The following is a 21,604-nucleotide window of genomic DNA, read 5'->3' on the forward strand; positions in this document are numbered from 1 at the left end:
GGCCTATTTTATCATGTGCCTCCAAGTACCCTGATACCTCATCCTTAATATCCGACTCCAACATCTTCCCAACCACTGAGGTCAGACTAACTGGCCTATAGTTTCCTTTCATCTGCCTTGTTCCCTTCTTGAAGAGAGGAGTGACCTTTGGAATTTTAGTCTTCTGGATCCAATCAGGAATCTGGTGATTTTTCGAAGATCATTATTAATGCCTCCACGATCTCTTCAGCCACATCATTCAGAACTCTGGGGTGTACACCATCTGGTCCAGGTGACTTATCTGCCTTCAGTCCTTCCAGTTTACCAAGAACCTTCGCTTTAGTTATGATATCTTCACACACTTCATGATTCCCTAACTAACGAATCCCTATCACCACAGCGCGCATCTTCTCCTCCCCTTCTGAATCTCAATGGCCAACTCAGTGCCAGAGACCACTGTGATTTTCCTCTGTTAGGTCATCCTACACCACCCCCCACACTGACAGTATCCAAAATGATATACCTGTTGTTGAGGGGATGCCCACAGGGGTACTCTGCACTGGCTTCTTAACCCCTTTCCTCTTCTGAACTGTCACTCAGTTTCCTGTGTCCTGCACCTTGGGTGTAACTACCAATCTATCACCCCTTCAGCCTCCCGAATACTGGATGCACTTCTTGCAGTTGTAATAATCAGTGGAACTGGAGGTTTTCCTGCCTTCCCACATCCCACAAGAAGAGCATTCAACTATCTTGACTGGTCTACTGTCCTTGCTGAGCAAATATAAAGAAGGGAAAGGGGAAAAAAAACTTAACCTAGAGCTTATCCTTCCTTTGCTTTCTCTGACTGAAGCTTCTCTTCGCGGAAACCTTGAAGAGCTGAAGCCTTAAGATCACCACTCTGACTCTGTCCACTCCGACGACAGCCACTGCGATGATGGCTGCTGCACTTGCCTCTGCCTCCCTTTAATTTGCTATTGCAAATCGATTCCAATCACCGTTTGGTGTTGGGATCCCGTTGGAGATGGTGAAAGTTCCACCCCACCTGCCTCTGCGTCCAGCATATAATTCTCCAGAACCTCCGCCATCTCCAAGAGGATCCTACCACCAAACACATCTTTCCTCTCCCCGACCCTACTTTCTATTTTCTGCAGTGATCGCTCTCTATGCGACTCCCTTGTCCATTCATCCCTCCCCACTGATCTCCTTCTCTTGTTCTGCTTGCAAGGATAAGTGCTACACCTGCCCCTACACCTCCTCCCTCACTACAATTCAGGATCCAAACAGTCCTTCCAGATGAGGTGACACTTCACCTGTGAGTCTGTTGGGTACTGTATCTGGTGCTCCTGGAGTGGCCTCCTATATATCAGTGAGACCCAATATAGATTGGGAGACTGCTTTGCTGAGCATCTACCCTTCATCCATCAGAAGAAGTGAGATCTCCCAGTGGCCACGCACTACGGTTTTAATTCCACTTCCCATTCCCATTCCGACATGTCAGTCCATGGCCTCCTCTACTGCTGCGATGAGGCCATACTCGGGTTGGAGGAGTAACACCTTATATTCCGTCTGGGTAACCTCCAACCTGATACAACGAACATCAATTTCTTAAACTCCCGGTAGGGCCCCCCCCCCCCCACCCCTTCACCATCACTTTTTCCCTTTCTCACCTTATCTCCTTACTTCCCCATCAGCTCCCTCTGCTGCTCCTCCCCCCTTTTCTTCCATGGCCTTGTGTCCTCTCCTATCAGACTCCCCCTTCTCCAGCCCTGTATCTCTTTCACCATTCAACTTCTCAGCTCTTTACTTTATTCCTCCCCCTCCCGGTTTCACCTATCACCTTGAGTTTCTCTCTCCACTCCCCTACCTTTTAAATCCTCATCTTTTTTTTCTCCAATTCTGCCGAAGGCTCTCGGCCTGAAACAGCGACTGTACTTTTTTCCATAGATGCTGCCTGGCTTGCTGGGTTCCTCCAGCATTTTGTGTGTGTTGCTTGAGACAGAATCTCCATCTGGGACAGGCACTTTCCATGGATTCACTCTCCAAAAACCTGATCTTGTGTCTCAATGAAAAATGGAAAAGAAAGTAGGATTGGTTTAAGAAACCCAAAGAAATGGAATGAAAAAACACAGATGTTAATGTTTTCAAGTATTAAGAATATATAGACTGCACAAATGAAGACTGAATACAGGTACTTTATTTTATTTCTGGGCTAAAGAGTTTGAGTAATATTCTATTAAGAACATCAGATCATTTAAAAAGCTTTGTTTTAAAGTTTCCATTCTTAACTCTTAACTCATCTGCAGTCCAGCAAACCTAAAAATAGCAAGACAAAATACTGAAAGGTGTGAATCAAACTTGTGGAAACAATGTTCTTTGACCCTGCATTGGGCTACCCACAGCAAAATCCTCTGAAACCACTGACAACAAGCGTTCCCTAGGTCAGCAGCTCCAGCATTTGTAACTCCCACAACACACACAAAATGCTGGTGGAACGCAGCAGGCCAGGCAGCATCTATAGGAAGAAGCACAGTTGACGTTTCGGGCCGAAACCCTTAGGCCTGGCCTGCTGCGTTCCACCAGCATTTTGTGTGTGTTGCTTGAATTTCCAGCAACTGCAAATCTCCTTGTATTTGCACTTGTAACTCCCGGCTTGGCTAGCAGCTTAAGATAGGGGATGATAGCCCCTGGCCCAGCCAAACTTAAGCAATCTCATTTGGGTGGATGCTGCACGATGTGTCCCCTGTTACAAATCAGTACCACGACATAACAAACAGTACACAATATGCGATTAAGTAATTGAGCTTTATAATTCTTAATTTGACTATATGATTAGTAAAGAAAACAAAAAAAAAAGAAAATGGGCCCATTCTCATGAAGCAGTCTAATGCGCAGTGTTGGAGCTCACTGATAAGGCCGTCGGACCACCATCGACCTCCTCCGATCGTCACTGACCTTCAGACCCTCGCTCCAAATCCACTCCATCCAGTGGTCTACCAACTCTCTCCATTTGTGTCTTCTCTTCTCATCTCCCCCCGGCAAAAGACTGTAAATTCCCGGCTCCCAGACACACAAGAAAGAACACAGTCCCACTCATTGGCTAACATGCCCCGTTATCTCTAGTCATAACCCAAACATTGCTGCTACAGAGAAACCATTGCCTTAGCAGTGGAACATTACAGAGAAGCCATTACATTAGCAGTGAAACCTTACAGTATGTTACACCCTAACTACACTTAGTTGGTTTAGACGAGCAGGCCATATAATTTGTATGTCAAGCACTAGACTCTTCAAACAGATGCCTTTTTCCCATTTCTGTAGATGGAGAAGAAGTCTCCATCTAGACTGTTTCAATGACTGTGTTCTTGAAGTTTTATACTCTGTGCACTTTTCACTTGTTTTTTATGTTTGCCTGATTTGTTCTCTTTTTTGCGCACATTTTTTGTTTGATGTTTTCTTTGAATGGTTCCGTGGTGTTTCTTTATTTTGTGGCTGCCTGTGGAAAGAGGAATCTCAGGGTCGTATACTTCATGCATTCTTTGATAATAAATGTACTTCGAAAGTGTCCAATGGGCTACTCGGATTGAGTAGGTATTTTCAGGATGGCAAAGAGAGTCTCAAACCTATTTGGAAGCACACACGTCTAGCATAAGCAGAAAGAAGCATCACCTCCCCACCTGCCCTGCTTGTGGCAGATTGTGGATCTTGTTTTACCCTGATCGAGCATCTAAGAGCCCATATCACTGAAGTGGAAGACTGTTTTAAACCTGGAGGGGCTGTCCAAGAACAAGAGTTTAGAATAGTTAAAATCGGCATGCAGTTTAAAAATACAGAAGTAAAGACATGTATTTATTTAATGTATAATTTTTGCCTTTCAGGAGGTCTTGATTGTTGTAGACTTCGAATTATTTCATTCATTATAATGAGTGTTGGAATCATGGCAGCCTGTATTTTTATAAGCATTCCCTCAAACAACAACAGATAATGACCAGATTAATGATGTACATCACTTGGAAAAAGCTTTAAGATTAGCAGAGCTTAGAAAAATAGAGGGCTATGCAGTAGGGATATTCTAGACAGTTTCTGGAGTAGGTTACACGGTCGACACAACATTGTGAGCCAAAGGGCCAGAAATGTGCTGTAGATTTCTATGTTTCTAAAGGCTCAAAGTCCTGTGGGTGTCCTCGGCAGCTCTGGCTCCGTACCATTTGCATTTCTTGAGCTTGTAGAATCCTGAAGTTTGGAGCACTGCTGAAAGAACCAAAGCGAAGGGTGATCTGGCAAATTTATCCTCTTATTTCCCCACACCACCAGGCCCAATTATTTCTGATGAATTTAATCATAACAATTTTCCTCTTAAAGTCCAACCCTACATCCTTGACGTGAGAAGTGGAACTAGTTAAGCCCAGCCAACGGGCTCTGGTGAAGCTGTATAGGCCAGTTAAAATAGGTACAATGGATGCAGCAGATTGCAGGAGCATTGGTAAACTCCAATCATGCTGTCAACTTCAGAGGATAATGGAGATGGGACATCATCAGTGGTCTATGCTCCACTTGGAGCTAAGGACCTAAGTAAGTAATCATAACGGTTTGGTAACCACACAATCTTTGTGGATGGATAGATGTCCCCCCCCCCCCAATAGGGCACCATTGATTGTTCTGAAGGACCACCATCGTGCTAGGTTGGATAGATCCAGAACAGATTCAGCAGTTCAAAGCTAGGCGCCCATGGAGTGCTAGAAATAAACAACAGGAGAATTTCACTCCACTGCCTCCTGTTACCCCACAACAGGCGCCTCCCCACTATCATTACTATCAAATCAAAGGACCACACCTAATCAATTAGTGCCACCAATGGCTTTATAAAAAAAATAGGCTAGGTTGATATTTCTGCTAAGTGATGCTTTACTTCAAGGCCTGCTCTGAAGATTGGAATTGAAATTTGGTTTATTATTATCACACGTAACAAGATACTGTGAAAAGCTTGTCTTCATACAGATCAGATTTGGCACAATAACATTTAAGATTACATTTATAACACACATGCACTGCATCTTAAAATTTTATGAAATTAATTGAGTGCTGTGTACCTTCAACTTTTTAGATTTAAATTTGTTTAATTTTGTTTCCTCCCACAGGGAATTCTGGAGCTTTCTAACATATAACAAACCATATAACCATATAACAATTACAGCACGGAAACAGGCTATTTTGGCCCTTCTAGTCCGTGCCGAACGCTTACTCTCACCTAGTCCCACTGGCCCGCACTCAGCCCATAACCCTCCATTCCTTTCCTGTCCATATACCTATCCAATTTTACTTTAAATGACAATACCGAACCTGCCTCTACCACTTCTACTGGAAGCTCATTCCACACAGCTACCACTCTCTGAGTAAAGAAATTCCCCCTCGTGTTACTTTTGCCCCCTAACTCTCAAATCGTGTCCTCTTATTTGAATCTCCCCTACTCTCAATGGAAAAAGCCTATCCACGTTAACTCTATCTATCCCCCTCATTATTTTAAATACCTCTATCAAGTCCCCCCCCTCAACCTTCTACGCTCCAAAGAATAAAGACCTAACTTGTTCTTTTTTCTTTTTTTTTACAATGACACAAAGCTGTCAATATTTTTTTGAGATCCAGTTTCATCTCATTCACACACGATCTCAGTGGATGTCCTTCGATTGAAGTAGCTATATAAACTGCTTGTTTGTTTGTTATGTGCCGTGGTGTATGATGGAGGTGATCATGGTCTTTCCATGACCATGATTGCTCTTGGAAAATTTTTCTACAGAAGTGGTTTGCCATTGCCTTCTTCTGGGCAGCGTCTTTATAAGCATTATCAATACTCTAGAGATTGGTATGAGTGGTTTCATAACCAGTACTTGTGATATGCACCAGTTGCTCATACGACCATCCACCACCTGCTCCCATGGCTTCAAATGACCCTGATCTGGGGGGGGGGGTGGTTTGGTGGAGGGAGGGCTAAGCAGGAGCTACACCTTACCCAAGGGTGACCTGCAGGCTAGCAGAGGAAAGGAGAGCCTTACACCTCCTTTGGTAGAGACGTATCTAAACCCGCCACCCAACTGTAACAGTTGGTACGGTCATAAACTGTAATGGTTCTAAAATCTTTTTGATTTATTAATGACACTCATAATGGTGTGTTTTTTTTTCCTGCAACATTTCTGCAAGTGTGAAGTCTTCTTGAAAGCTGGGCCTTTTCTTCAACACTGACTTACTAAAATTGAATGGAATTATATATTTTTTCTTATAGCTTTTCTTAGCACAAAAGATTTAAATATAAACAATACCTCTGACCATAAGGTTATGTCGTGGAAAACATCTCTGAACACTGTGGTGAATGTCTATGGTAACTAAACCCATACTGATGCCTCATTATCAGTGATGTTACTGTGAAATAGGTGAATTGTTTTTGAAAGGGGTAATTTTGATGCTTTGAAGTATTCATAATTTGCCTTAGAGTCAAAGTCATAGAAAAGTACAGCACATAAACAGGCCCTTTGGCCTAGCTAGTCCATGCAGAACCATTTAAACCGCCTACTCCCATCAACCTGCACCTGGACCATAGCCCTCCATACCCCTGCCATCATGTACCTATCCAAACTTCTCTTAAACGTTGAAATCGAGCTTGTGTGCAACACTAGTGCTGGCAGTTCATTCTACACTCACACGACCCTCTAAGTGAAGAAGTTTTCCCTCACATTCCACTTAAACTTTTTACCTTTCACTTTTAACCCCTGGCCTCTGGTTGTAGTCCCACCCAACTTCAGTGGAAAAAGCCAGCTTGCATTTATCCTGTCTATACCTCTCATAATTTTGTATACCTCTATCAAATCTCCCTTTAATCTTCTACATTCCAGGGAATACAGTCCTAAACTATTCAATCTTTCCTTATAACTCAGATCCTCCAGTCCTGGCAACCTCCTTGTAAGTTTTCTCTGTACTCTTTCAACATTATTTGCATCTTTCCTGTAGGTAGGTGACCAAAACTATACACAATACTCCAAGTTATGCAGGTCTTGTACAACTTCAACATAACATCCTGTCTCTTGTACTCAACACTTTGATTTAAGAAGGCCAATGTGCCAAAAGCTTTCTTTACAATTCTATCCATTTGTGATGCCACTTTTAATGAATTTTGAACCTGTATTCCCAAATCCCCTTCTCAGTGCTCAGCTGTTCACTGTATAAGACCTACCCTGGTTGGTCCTTCTGAAGTACGAAACCTCGCACTTGTCTGCATCTGCCATTTTTCAGCTGATTTTTCCAGTTGGTTCAGATCTCAGTGCAAGACTTCCTCGCTGTCCACTACACACCCAATCTGGTGTCGTCCACAAATTTACTGAACCTTATCATCCAGATTGTTGATATAGATAACAAACAACATCAGTCACTGATACCTCCGGCACATCACTAGTCAGGTCTCCGGTTACAGAGGCAACTACCTACCCTACTACCACTCTCTGGCTTCTCCCACAAAGCCAATATCTAATCCAATTTACTACCTCATCTTGAATGCTGAGTGACTGGACCTTCCTGACCAACCTCCTTTACAGGACCTTGTCAAATGCCATGTAGACAACATCCACTACCTTGCCGTCATCATATTTCCTAGTAACTGCCTCAAAAAACTCTATAAGATTGGTTAGACATGATATATCCTGAGGTATCCTAAAAGTAACACTAGAATTTTTGAGAATTGCATGAAAATAAAATACAAACATCATTGCCAGCATAATAACCTAAGCAAGAAATAAACAATTCCTTTGTTCTGGATACACTAGTAGATTGCTTTTCTATTTACAATATGCCTTTGACCAACTGAAGCCTCCAGCACTTCTGAAATATCATTTTTATCATATTTTGTAACCAGTTCATGGCTCATACAAGTTCTATATTTACTGTCTCCTGGGTCATTTACTGAGTTGTTATTGACCAAAAAAAATCAAGCGACAGAATACTTACCAGAAGGTATTTATTACTGTATCATATTTAACTCCAAGAAATTTCACCTGGATGCTCTGCAATTTGCCTACTGCTGCGATAGGTCTACAGTGGATGCAATCTCACTGTCTGTCCACTTGGCCTGTGACTACCTGGACAACAACAATACATTAAGCTGCTATTATTGGTTACAGCTCAACTTTCAACACTATCATACCCTCAATGCTAATCACCAGGCTTCAAAACAGGCCTTTGTACCTCCCTCTGCAACTGGATCCTTGACTTCCACCTCAAGAAAATACAGTCAGTGTGGAAATAACATCTCCTCCTCATTGACAATCAACACCAGCACACCTCAAGGAAGCCTGGTAAGCCTACTGCCCTAGTGTCTCTATGATCGTGACTGTGGCTAGGTATTTCTCAAATACTACAGTATCTACAAATTTGCCAATGACACTACTATTATTGGTAGAATCAGAAATGGTGATGAGGTAGCATACAGGAATGAGATAGGTCAGCTGGTTGAGTTGTGTAGCAACAACATCCTTGCACTCAAAGTCAGGACGACCAAGGAATGGATGGAGTTCAGGAAGGGTAAGCTGAGGAACACACACCAGTCCTCATTGAGGGATCAGCAGTAGAAAGGGTGGGAAGTTTCAAGTTCCTGGGGGTTCAACATCTTTGGAGATCAATCCAAAGTCCAAATATTGATGCAATTATGGCATAACAGAGGCTATATTTCATTAGGAGCTTCAGGAGATCTGGTATGGTAGCAAAGACTCTGGCAAATTTCAACAGATGTACCGTGGAGATCATTCTAACTGGTACCAACACCGTCTGATATGGAGGGGCCACTGCACAAGATTGGAAGAAGCTGCAGAAGGTTGCAAACTCAGTCAGCTCCATCATGGGCACTAGCCTCCCCAACATCAAAGACATCTTCAGAGGCAATACCTCAAACGGCAGCATCAATCATTAAGGATCCCCACCACCCAGGCCATACCCTCTTCTCATTGCTAGCATCAGGGAGGAGGTTTAGGAGCCTGAAGACACACACTCAGCATTTCAGAAACAGCTTATACATATCTGCCATTGGATTTCTGAACAGATAATGAACCAGCCCATGAACACTCCCTCACTATTTCTCTCTTTCTCTTTTTTGTACTACTTAATTAATTATGCCAGTGATTCTGATTCTGATTTGAGATGGCTATATGAGAGAGATTAAGTGGACTAGGTCCCTATTCTCAGGTAAATGAGAAGAGACCTTACTGAAACTTACAAATTTATCCTGCTGGATGCAGAGAGACTACTCCCCTTGGCTGAAGAGTTTCTAACCTATTCACAGCCTCAGAATAAAGAGCAGGTGATTTATGACTGAGATGTTTTCATGGAGGGGGTGTTAAGTCTTGAGACCTCTATCCTGGAGGGATTGAAGGTTCAACCTTTGAGTTTGCTCAGGTCCAATGTTGATAGGTTTCTGAATCTGAAGAGATTCAGGGGATAAGTGGGATAGTCTAGAAAAATATTGTAGACCAGCTAAGATCTTGCTGGCTAGTAGAGCAGGTTTGAAAGGTCAAAGTACCAATTATTCCTCTGAGTTCTTAAGTTATTGTCCCAAGTTCTTTTGAGCAAATTCAAAGATTGTTCAAAGTAAATTTATTGTCAAAGTATGTACAGTATATGTCACCATTTACTGCTCTGAGATTCCAGTTTTGCAGGCATTCTCATTAGAACAATAGCATCTGATAGAATCAATGAAAAACTATACAAAAGTGAAGACTGACAAAAGTCAATGTGCAAAAGAAACCAAACTCTGCAAATACAAAAAAAATCATATAACAATAATAAATAAATGAATACATACATAAATACATAATACTGAGAACATGAGTTGTAGAGTCCTTGAAAGTAGGTATATAGACAGACAGGCATACTTTATTGATCCCGAGGGAAATTGGGTTTCATTACAGCCGCACCAACCAAGAATAGTGAAGAAATATAACAATGTAAACCCATAAATAATTAAATAATAATAAATTAAACATGCCAAGTGGAAATAAGTCCAGGACCAGCCTATTGGCTCAGGGTGTCTGACACTCCAAGTGAGGAGTTGTAAAGTTTGATGGCCACAGGCAGGAATGACTTCCTATGACACAGTGTTACATCTCGAATGAGTCTCTGGCTGAATGTACTCCTGTGCCTAACCAGTACATTAATCCAGTTCCACCCCCTAAACTTCACTAGCCTTACGAATGAGTTTGTTGATTCTGTTGTCTGCTACCCCAGCACACAATAACAAACATGATAGCACTGGCCACCATAGCCTCGTAGAATGTCCTCAGCATCTTCCGGCAGATGTTAAAGGACCTCAGTCTCCTCAGGAAATAGAGACGGCTCTGACCCTTCTTGTAGACAACTTCAGTGTTCTTTGACCAGTCCAGTTTATTGTCCATTCATATCCCCAGGTATTGGTATACCCAAGTTATAGGTTATCCCCAGGTATAGGTTATGGAATCTGTATATAGTTGAGGTGAATGAAGTTATCCATGGTGGTTCAGGAACCTGATGGTTGAAGGGTAATCACAGTTCCTCAAACTGGTGGTGTGGGATCCTAAGGCTCCTGTACCTCCTTCCTAACGGCAGCAACAAGAAGAGAGTATACTATGGATGGTACAGGTCCCTGATGATGGATGCTGCTTTCTTGTGGCAGTGCTCCTTGTAAATGTGCTCACCGGTGGGGTGAGTTTTTCCTGTGATAGACTCGGCTGTATCCAGTACTTTTTGTAGGCTTTTCCTTTTTTGGGTACTGGTGCTTCCATACCAAACCTTGATGGAAGGAGTCAGGATATTCTTCACTGAATATCTATAGAAGTTTTTCAATGTTTCTGATGACATGATGAATCTGCGCAAACTTCTAAAAGGGTAGAAGTCCTGCCATGCCTTTTTTGTAATGGTATTTACATGCTGGTCCCAGTCCCCAATCTCTACAAGTTCTTGCCTTGTAAATAATCCCACCCCTGCCACCCTCTTATCCATTTGGGGCAAATTGGAAGTCAGCAAAATACTGAAGATGGTGGAAACCTGAAATAAAATGCTGAAAGCTTGTCAGTGAGTATCTGTGGAGACAAAGCTGACTTGCTGTTTAAGGAGATCCATGAACATTTATCAGAACTAGGAAAGGTTAGAAACTGGTGATATTTTAAATTGTAGAGATGATGAAGAGTGAATGGAAGAAAATGTCTGTGGTAGACAGCAGGTAAAACTAAGTGACATGGTGTATTTAGTATTTATTCATTATTGACACATCTAATGAAATGCAATGAAAAACTTTTGTTTGGCTGCCATCGAGACAAATTATGCCATGCTTAGAGAAGGCAGTGAAATCTAGTGAATAACGGAAGACAGATTTGGAGTGGGTTTTCCATTTTGTCATTGTTCATGTCTGCTGTTTTCTTGACTAGTAGTTCTGCCTTCTTGTTGCTACGATCAATCTTGTTGAAAATTATTGTCAGGCAGACCCCAGTCAACAATGTCAGCAGTCTGTGTAATTATCTGGTTATTATTTGTATGGAGTAGGACCTGCTATTTTTGCAATGATTATATTACACACTTTAATGCGGCATACTGAAAAATTGATGTGCCTGTATGTTGAGAAGGAAATGTATTCATTATTTCCCATGAAATTAATATTTTTGTTGTCAAAAGAATTGAGGAAATGAGAGTTTAACAGATTATTCATTTTCTGAATATCTGTTTTGTAATTAGATCCTGCTACTTATTTTTGACTTCAGAATTTGTGCTCAGAACTTGAAGATTTCAGTCACAATGGCTGCACAAAAATTAATGATAGGTAAGTACGATGTATTAGTGCGGTCACTCAAGTTGGGCATAATGTTCTCCTTAGGGGTTCTCTATTGGTGTGTCCTCAGGTGGCTGCCGAGGCTGATCCGGGATCCACATATTTGGGTGCAGTGTGTACATGAGTAAGAGGTGGCTGTGATCTGTGATTAGATCTTTTGGTTTTTCACTCTCTCCTTTCACAGCTGCCGCTTGTTCTCTGTGGCACAGAGGAGGTCTGTCTCGTGTAACACGGCTCTATCTTGAGCAGATTTCCTCCAGGTGTATCCACTGAGTGCAATGTCTTCCAGTTTTTAGATGTAATGTTGAATTTCTTCAGGCTGATTTTGATATTATCTTCGAAGTGTTTCCTTTGCCCACAGGGGTCTCACTGACCTTCCTTCAGCTGAGAGTAAAGAATCTGTTTGGGGAGATGTGACTAAGGTATCCAGATGACATGACCTATCCATCTGAGTTGGTGTCGCTTCATCATGGTGGAGATGCTGTTCATGGTGGCCTCTTCCATTATGCACCTGTCCTGCCAGCTGATTCTCAAAGTCTTTTGTAAGGTTCTTTGATGGTATTGTTGCAGGGTTTCAGGTGTCTGCTGTAGTAGTCCATGATTCAGCTCCATACAGTAATAGGAAGGACAACTGCTGTATAAACCACAAGTTTTGTTTGGGCCTGTAGGTTGCGGTCATCAAAGGCTCTTTTCCTTAATCTTGCGTAGGCTTCACTACCACTACTCAGGTGGTGGCTGATCAATGTCTAAATGGAGAATGCCTGTGTGTGCTTTTCTTTAATGTGAGAAGGCTGATGCACGGACAGTCACCACATGGCCCCTGACAGCTCGAGGTAGGGTCCAGTGTCATGGAGTGGGACCCCTCACCGATGCAGACATCCTCCATCTTCACTGGTGTTGTGATGTGCCATCATCTTCCGATTCTGTTTTGCAATTAGAACCTATTTCATATATTTACCTTCAGGACTTTTGCTCAGAACTGTAAAAATATCGAATATTTAAATCTTAATTGTTAGACAATAATGAATGATATTTAAGTATGGTGTAGCTAAATTTACTTTATTTGTTTTATTTACATTATGAGTAATATTTTTGATTAATTTTTGCAGCAACCTGTATCATCCTTAGTAAATTTTGCACTGAACTGAAAAACCTCGATCTCACATTTTGCATATAGTACCTGTCCAGGAGTCTCTTAAAAAGACCCTATCCTATCCGCCTCCACCACCATCGCCGGCAGCCCATTCCACGCACTCTCTGCATAAAAAACTTACCCCTGACCTGCTTCCAAGCACCTTAAAACTGTGCCCTCTCGTGCTAGCCATTTCAGCCCTGGGAAAAAGCTTCTGACTGTTTAATGAAGGTAGAGCAGTGGATGTAGTGTATATGGATTTCAATAAAGTATTTGATAAGGTTCACCACGTGAGGCTCATTCAGAAAGTAATGAAGTATAGGATCCAAGAAGGCCTTGCTTTGCGGATCCAGAATTGGCTCTGCCCACAGAGGCGAAGGGTGGTTGTGGATGGTTCATGTTCTATGTGGAGGATGGTGACCAGTTCCACAGGGATCTGTTCTGGGTCCCCTCCTCTTTGTGATTTTTATAAATGACCTGGATGAGGAAGTAGAAGTAGGGTGGTGGTTAGTAAGTTTGCTGATGACACAAAATTTGGGGGTGTTGAGGATAGTCTGGAGGGTTGTCAGAGGTTACAGTGTGACATCGATAGGATGCAGAACTGGGCTGAGTAGTGGCAAATGGAGTTCAACCCAGCTAAGTGTGAAGTGGTTCATTTTGGTAGGTCCATAATGTAAATGGTAAGACTCTTGGTAGTGTGGAGGATCAGCGAGATCTTCAGGTCCATGTCCATAGGACATTCAAAGCTGCTGCACAGTTTGACAGTGTTGTTAAGAAGGTGTAAGGTGTGTTGGCATTCATCAAAAGTGGGATTGTGTTCAAGAGCGATGAGGTAATGTTACAGCTATATAAGACCTTAGTCAGACCCCACTTGGAGTACTGGGTTCAGTTCTGGTCACCTCATTACAGGAAGGATGCGGATACTATAGAGAGAGTGCAGAGGAGATTTTAAAGGATGTTGCCTGGATTGGAGAGCATGTCTTATGAGAATAGATTGAGTGAACTTGGCCTTTTCTCCTTGGAGCGACGGAGGATGAGAAGTGACCTGATAAAGGTGTATAAGATGATGAGATGTATAAGATATTGATCACGAGGATAGCCAGAGGCTTGGAAGTAGGTATAAGAGGGATGTCAGAGGTAAGTTTTTCACACAGAGAGTGGTGGGTGCATTGAATGCACTGCCAGCGAAGGTGGAAGAGATGGCTACAATAGGGTCTTTTAAGAGACTCTTGGATAGGTACATGGAGCCTAGAAAAATAGAGGGCTATGCGGTAGGGAAATTCTAGGCAGTTTCTAGAGTAGGTTACATGGTCAGCACAACATTGTGGGCTGAAGGGCCTGTAATATGCTGTAGATTTCTATGTTTCTGTGTTTCTAAGAGGTTTGTACATTCTCCCCGGGACTGCGTGGGTTTCCTCCACAGTCCGAAGAGGTACCTGCTGGTAGGTTAATTGATCATTATAAATTGTCCTGTGATTAGACTGGGGTTAAATCAGAGGTTCCTGGGCAGCACAGCTCGAAGGGCCAGGAGGGCCTGTTCTGCACTGTAACTCAGTAGATAAATCAATACATTTAAAATGCAGAAATATTGTCACTTCCATCATTTTTTTTGGTCACCATTCATCCCCCAATATAAAATTGATTATGATAGATTCCTTGCAATTTCTTATTTTTGCCGTTCTTAATACATCATTGTTTGATATTTCTGTGCTGAAATGAAGCTGCGTTCTTCGTCATCTGCTCCGGGCTTCATGCTCTGGACTCACTTTTGTTCTGAATGCTATTTGCTTACTTTTGTATGCACAACTTGGTGTTTTCTTCCCTCTCTGCACATTGGGTGTTGGCAGTCTTTTTAAAGGGTTTCTTTGTTTTGTGACTGCCTGTAAGGAGATAAATCTCAAGGCTACATAATGTTTACATACTTGTGATAATAAATGCACTTTGGATTTTAAGTTTGCAAATGATACGAAGATTGGTGGTACTGAGGATAGCAATGCAACCAATCAGGATACCCTCCATTGTGCATCTTTAGAATTGTGTCAAAGTTTTAGGTAGCATGCCAAATTTGCACAAACTTCTAAGAAAGTAGAGGTGCTACCATGCCTTCTTTGATAACACCCTTGTGTCACCACCTTTGATTCAGCCAACAGCAGCAGTATCATCAGCAAACTTAAAGATGGCATTGGAGCTGGATTTAGCCACTCAGTTATAATGGTAAAGTGAGCAGAACAGGGGTCAAAGTTTACAGCCTTGTATTGCATAGGGAGTTGCTGTTGCCAATCCAAACTGACTGGGGTCTGCAAGTGAGGAAATCGAGAATCCAGTTGCACAAGGAGGTACTGAGGCCTAGGTCTTGGAGTTTATTGCTTACTTTTGAGGAGGTGATAATATTGAATGCAGAGTTGTAGTCAATGAAGAGTATCCTGATGTAAGTGCTACTGGACAAAATTCATTGAGACAGGTTTCCATATTCTTTTTGGGCACCAGTGTGATTGAAACCTGCCTGAAGCAGGTGTGTACCTCAGACTGTTGAAGCTGGAGGTTAAAGATACCGGTGAACACCCTAGCTACTTGATCAGTGCAGGTCTTTAGTATCCCATCTGGCCAGATGCTTTCTATGTGTTCACCCTCCTGAAGGATGCTCCCATGTTGGCCTCAGACTGAAATCATGGGGTCATTGGTGGCTGTGAGATTTCATGAAGGTTCCTCCATGTTTTGACAGTCAAAGCAAGAAGAGAAGGTATTGAGCTCGAATACTATAACCAAAGCAAAACCAAATAAGCCCAGCCACAGCTGTCGAGCATCGTTTGGTGATTCAATATTGGTAGAGAGTTGCCACTTTGCATGTGAGATGACTTTCCAGAAGTCATTCCTGGACCTTCTCTGGACATGATCCTCTATTATTGGTATCAATGTCTTGTCCTTGAGCATCTCTTTGTATCATTTCTCCTGGCCACTTTTTCTTAAGCATTGGTCAGCATAGATCTTCTCCACGACCTGTGGAGGCTTGCATGCTTCAAGGACATCATCAGGTGATGCCAACTCACAGCCACCCTTGTTGGAACGGCCGTGGACGAGATGTCAGACAAAGATTAATCTGACCCCGGCTCCTAAACGGACAGACTCACAGCTGCCCCTCCCTGACTCACTTCAGTTAGAAGTGTGAGGAGAAAAACACTTACCATATGAAACAACAAAAAAAGCATAGCTCTAGGAGAAGGAACCAGACAAATAAGAACATCTGAATATGGTAGTCTATATGTTGGAGCTTATTTCTCAGGTGCAAGGCCACTTAAGAAGGTCATCCCATTTGAACTCCAACATGTGACACAGAACACTGCTGCATGGAAGACCTCACTGTCTTAATCTGGTCTGCAGACATTCCAGGTTTTGCTGCAATAGAAAAGGGAAGGTAACACCACACCACACCCTTCTAAATGAGGACCTTTACCACAAAGAGATATAGTGAAGTTTTCAAACTTCAAAAATGTGTGGTTGCAACTTGATGAATCAAGGCTATTTCATCAATGCCAGCCTGTAGGCAGTCTGTGTGTATATATATATATATATTGATTAAGCACTCCTTGTTTTTTATGTTATTCACTTATGGGTTATCTGTAAAAGTATGTGAATGGTTTATGTCATTACGCCACCTTGCCATATGTGTGCATCACTAAAGCAAAGAACAAAGTACACACGTTTATCCCAGGCTCCCCGTGTTTTCTTTTCAATTAGTTTTTGTTCTTATGTTCAAACGTTATGGATCCATTATGAACAAGCACTGAAAATATTCATCAAGGCTAATAGACCTCTGGCTTTTATATTCCAAAACTTTTGATGCAATGACATTACAATTATGCAAGCTCTTTTTAGACCACAAGCAAAGTTATTTGTGTGGTTTTGAAAACTGCAAAGGAAGATTGTATTTCTCAGAGAAGGCTGTAGGATATTGATTTACCAAATGGTATCCTGATTCTTTAAACACAAGGATCAGAGAGCTATATACACTGAAAGGTTTAAAGAATAATCTGACTGAAATTTTCTAGGTAGAGAATCGTATCTCAAATGGACGATATTTATACTACTTGCAGAGAAATTTAAAACTATATTTTCATTTCAAAAATTTTGAAGGAGGATTAATAACACTTCTACATGCGTTTGTAACACCTACAAGCAAAGCAGGGAGAAATAGCCATTTATGACTGGTAAATTTTTAATTTTACTACTGAAATTGATGAATTTTTGTTAGTTAATTGTATTGAGAGACATAGTGAAGAGTTGAGTTGCTGATCAGTCATCTTGTTGAGTGGTAGAATTAAATATTCTGATTATAGCACAGTAATAAACCCAGGATTATTCTTCTGACAAAACTAGGTAAAAATTACAAAATGCTGGAGGAACTCAACAGTCCAAACAGCATCTATGAGTCTTGCTCCAGCTGCAGTGACGTCGGCTTCATGTTTGTGCTCTTGCAACGTTTACTCGGCTCTGTGCTGGACTGAGGTTGTGGCCTTTGTGTTATTATGCGTGTACATAATAAAGAATTTCAGCTCCCGGTGTGCGGTTGACCCAGAACCGGAAATGACGTTGGTGAGCTGGCCACATGCGCTCAGGATGAGCTGAAACCATTCTGTGAATAAATTGCTCTAGCATTTACCCACACTAACTTTGTCTTTATTAAGAGCAAACGTAACAGCCTTCTCCAGCTGCAGTGATGCCGGGCTTTGTGTATTTTATTAAACTTCAGTTCTGAAGCTATTTGCTTACTTTTATTGTTTGCACAGTTTTTTCTCTCTCTCTCTCTGCACATCTTTTTTATGGGTTCATTTGGGGATTCTTTGTTTTGTGACTACCTGTTAGAAAATGAATCTATACAGTATGTACTTTGATAATAAATGCTTGAACTTTACACTTTGAATAAAGAGTCAATGTTTTGGGCTGAGACCCTTCATCAGTCTTGTATTTTGTGTGTCTGTTACTCCGGATTCCCAGGATCTGCAGAATCTCCTGTGTTCTAAATAAAATCTGCTTACTTTCAGTAGTCCACGTTAATTTTGTCCTTCACGTATTGGCTACAGCTCAGTTTTTAACTCCATCATTCATACAGTTCTGATCAAAAAGCTCCAGAACCTGGGCCTTCATACTTTCCTCTGCAACTGGATCCTCGACTTCGTAACCAGATGACCACAATCAACACTGGCGAACCTCAGGGATGTTTGTTTAGCCCACTGCTCTATTCTCTCTACACCCATGACTATGTGGATAGGCACAGCTCACATGCCATCTATAAATCTGCTGATGATTCAACCACTGTTGGCAGAATCTCAGATGGAGACTAGGGGGTGTACAAGAGTGAGATATATCAGCTAGTTAAGTGGGGTCACAAGAAACAACCTTGCAGTCAGCGACAGTAGGACCAAAGAAATGATTGTGGACTTCAGAAAAGCTAAGTTGAGGGAATACAAACCAGTCCTCAACGAGGATTAGAACTGGAAAGAGCGAGTAATTTTAAGTTACTGGGTGTTAATATATCTGCGGACCTAACCTGGACCCATCATGTCTATGCAGCTACAAAGAAGGTACGACAGCAGCTATATTTCACAAGGAGCAACACACACAAAATGCTGGAGGAACTCAGCAGGTCAGGCGAAGAGTGAACAGTCAATGTTTTGGCCGATACCTTGTTCGGGACTGGAAGGGAAGGGGAGAAGTTGTTGACTTCCATCATTAAGGATCCCCATCACTCAAACCATGCCTTCTCCTCATTGCTGCCATCAGGAAGGAGTTACAGGAGACATGAAGGCATACGCTTCTTCCCTCTGCCATCCAATTTCTGAAAACCCATGAACACTACCTCACTACTTTTACTTCCCTGTTTTTTGCACTACTTATTTAATTAACTATTTTATATATACAGCATATGCAGGTGATATTAAACCTGATTTTGATAACAAGCAGGTGTACAGATGTACCTTATGAAGTGGTCACTGAGTGAGAAATTCATAGTGCCACTGGAGTTTTATAGGGGAATCCAGTGTTTTGAATTTCTCCTGAATTGAATAATTCTTATTTATTCAGTTCTTTTCATTTGTTTTTTGAAGAAATTGGCCATAGATCTACCTTTTTTAAAAAAACCTTATATTTGTTTCAAAGACTTTCCACTCATATTTCTCTCTGTCTCTCATTTGCATCCTTATTCTGTTCTAGTTTGTAATTGTCTTTGCAAACTTAAGAAGGAAGTGAAAGAACCACACAGCAATATCACAGGTTGATTCACAGACAGCAGCATTGGCAAGTTAAAACGCGGAGTTCTTTGGTTGCTGAGAAAAGGAACACCGACAGTATTGTGTTCTAGGTGTAACCTTTGATAGCTGCTGGTTTGGTCTGTTCAAGTTCAGCACTGGTGTTTCACCTTATAGGGGGCCTGGATTGGTTTTCTTCCTCTTCATGTATAACATTGCTCACAACTTTTGTCTCCAGGAAAAATCATCTCACTGCTGCCATTGTTCAGGAAGTACAGGAGCCTTGGGTCCCAAACCACCAGGTTCAGGAACAGTTATTACTTGCAACCTTTGCCATCAGGCAAGAGGTACAGGAGCCTTAGGGTTCAGGAACAGTTATTACCATTGGAACCATCAGGCTCCTAAACTGGCAAGGATAACTTCACTCACCTCAACAATCTATGGCCTCATTTTCAAGGACTCTACAACTCATGCTGTCAGGATTATTATTAATATTCTGTATTTGCCAAGTTTGTCTTTTGCACATTGGTTGTTAGTCTTTATAGTTCTTTATTGCTTCTGTTGTATTTCTCTGTAGTACTGTGAATGCCTGCAAGAAAATGAATCTCAAGGAAGTATATGGTGGCATGTACGTACTTTTGCTAATAAAATTACTTTGAACTTTGAAATCTGCTTGTGAAACAGCTGTTCTCCAAGTGAAACCTACTGATAACAACCAAGGGACGTAGCACTGCTCGCTGTCACAGAGGAACCTACTTGAGGGATTTGGCATACTGCAAGGGAGGTTTGGAAGAATGGAGTACTATTGGCACTGCACTCTTTGTCCTCAGAGCTAGAAATATACCCCAATTACTTCTATTCGTCATTGACAAATTGGCTGTTTTCCGTTGATGTGTCTGCAGACAATTGTTCAGGCTTCAGAGAGAAGTTGTGGGGTAGCCCATTTGAAATCATGGTGGACCAAACTTGGGCCAATACATTAGGACACAAAACAATGCATCTTACAAGGAAAAGGTAAAATGTAATCAGTGAATGGTGAGCCAATTTATAAGCAATGTGATTAGCAGGATATGTTTTTGCATTATATTTACAAATAAATCAACAAAAGACATTTAATAGAAAAGACTGCTCTGATTTAATCAAAAAATGCCTAACCTTTTGGTTGGTGTTGAAGTGTCAATAATTTGATTTTAAGATGGTGCTTGTATCGTGTTCATTTTTTTAAAAACTCCTACAACAACAAATTGCTTTTTTTCTGCAAATATCCTATGATAGCCCGTTGACAGATTTGAACATTTTATTTAATACTAATGAAGCTGATAAATGATGGTTGTATAGTTTATTTTAATGTTTTCCCATACCTGCATAATTTTAAAACCATAATGAGCACGTCTTTTACATAATTAAATGCTGGCATTTAAAGTGCCCATTAATCATCTTTGTCCACAAGCTCTTGTTTCAGGATTCAATAGTTGGCCTTTGATTTTGATGCAGTAAACAATTGTCTGCAGACTCATCAATTTTTTTATTCTGTTCAAATTAATGAAAAACTTTGACATCAACTAGTAAATTTAGACTTTTTCTAATCATGTGTTTAACCACCTCTGAAGAGAAAATAGTCCATGAAGCTTAGCTGGTAAGGGACCTTTTTATCCTTTATGGGCATGTTGTTCTGAAGATAAATGAATATTTAAAATTATGACTTTATTGTATATATTGTATTTGTATACTCAGCATACAAGCTCTAGTGTAGATTTTTAATAATACCAGAATGATTATCCTACCCTTCATTATTGAATGGCATTGGTGTAGCTCGTGGGGTATATTGATACTTAGTTGTTTACTTATTAATCTATCTACTAATTTATTTATTGAGATACAGTGCAGAACAGGCCTTTCTGGCCCTTTGAGCCGTACCGCCCAACAATCCTCCGATTTATCCTAGCCTAATCGTGGGACAATTTACAATGACAACTTTGGACAGCGGGAAGAAACTGGAGGACCCAGAGGAAACCCATGGGTTCACGGGGAGAACATACAAACTCCTTACAGGCAGTGATGGGAATTGAACCCAGGTCACTGGTACTGTAAAGTGTTGTGCTAACCACCATGCTACCCTGCTGCCATAATGAAATGTCAGCTTTCTCTTACAGTACCAAGCATGATTTCCAAAGTTCAAAGTAAATTTATTATCGAAGTACATATATGTCACCATATACAAGCATGAAATTTATTTTCTTGTGGGCATTCACTGTAAATCCAAGGAACAATAAAATCAATGAAAGAATGCACCCAACAGGGCAGTCAAACAACCAATGTGCAAAAGACAATAAACTGTGCAAATACATAAGAAAAATAGAGAAATAATAATAATAAATAAATAAGCAATAAAATTGAGAACAAACGAGATGAAGAATCCTTGTA

Source organism: Hemitrygon akajei, chromosome 1 (assembly GCF_048418815.1).
Source record: "Hemitrygon akajei chromosome 1, sHemAka1.3, whole genome shotgun sequence".
NCBI classification, from domain to species: domain Eukaryota; kingdom Metazoa; phylum Chordata; class Chondrichthyes; order Myliobatiformes; family Dasyatidae; genus Hemitrygon; species Hemitrygon akajei.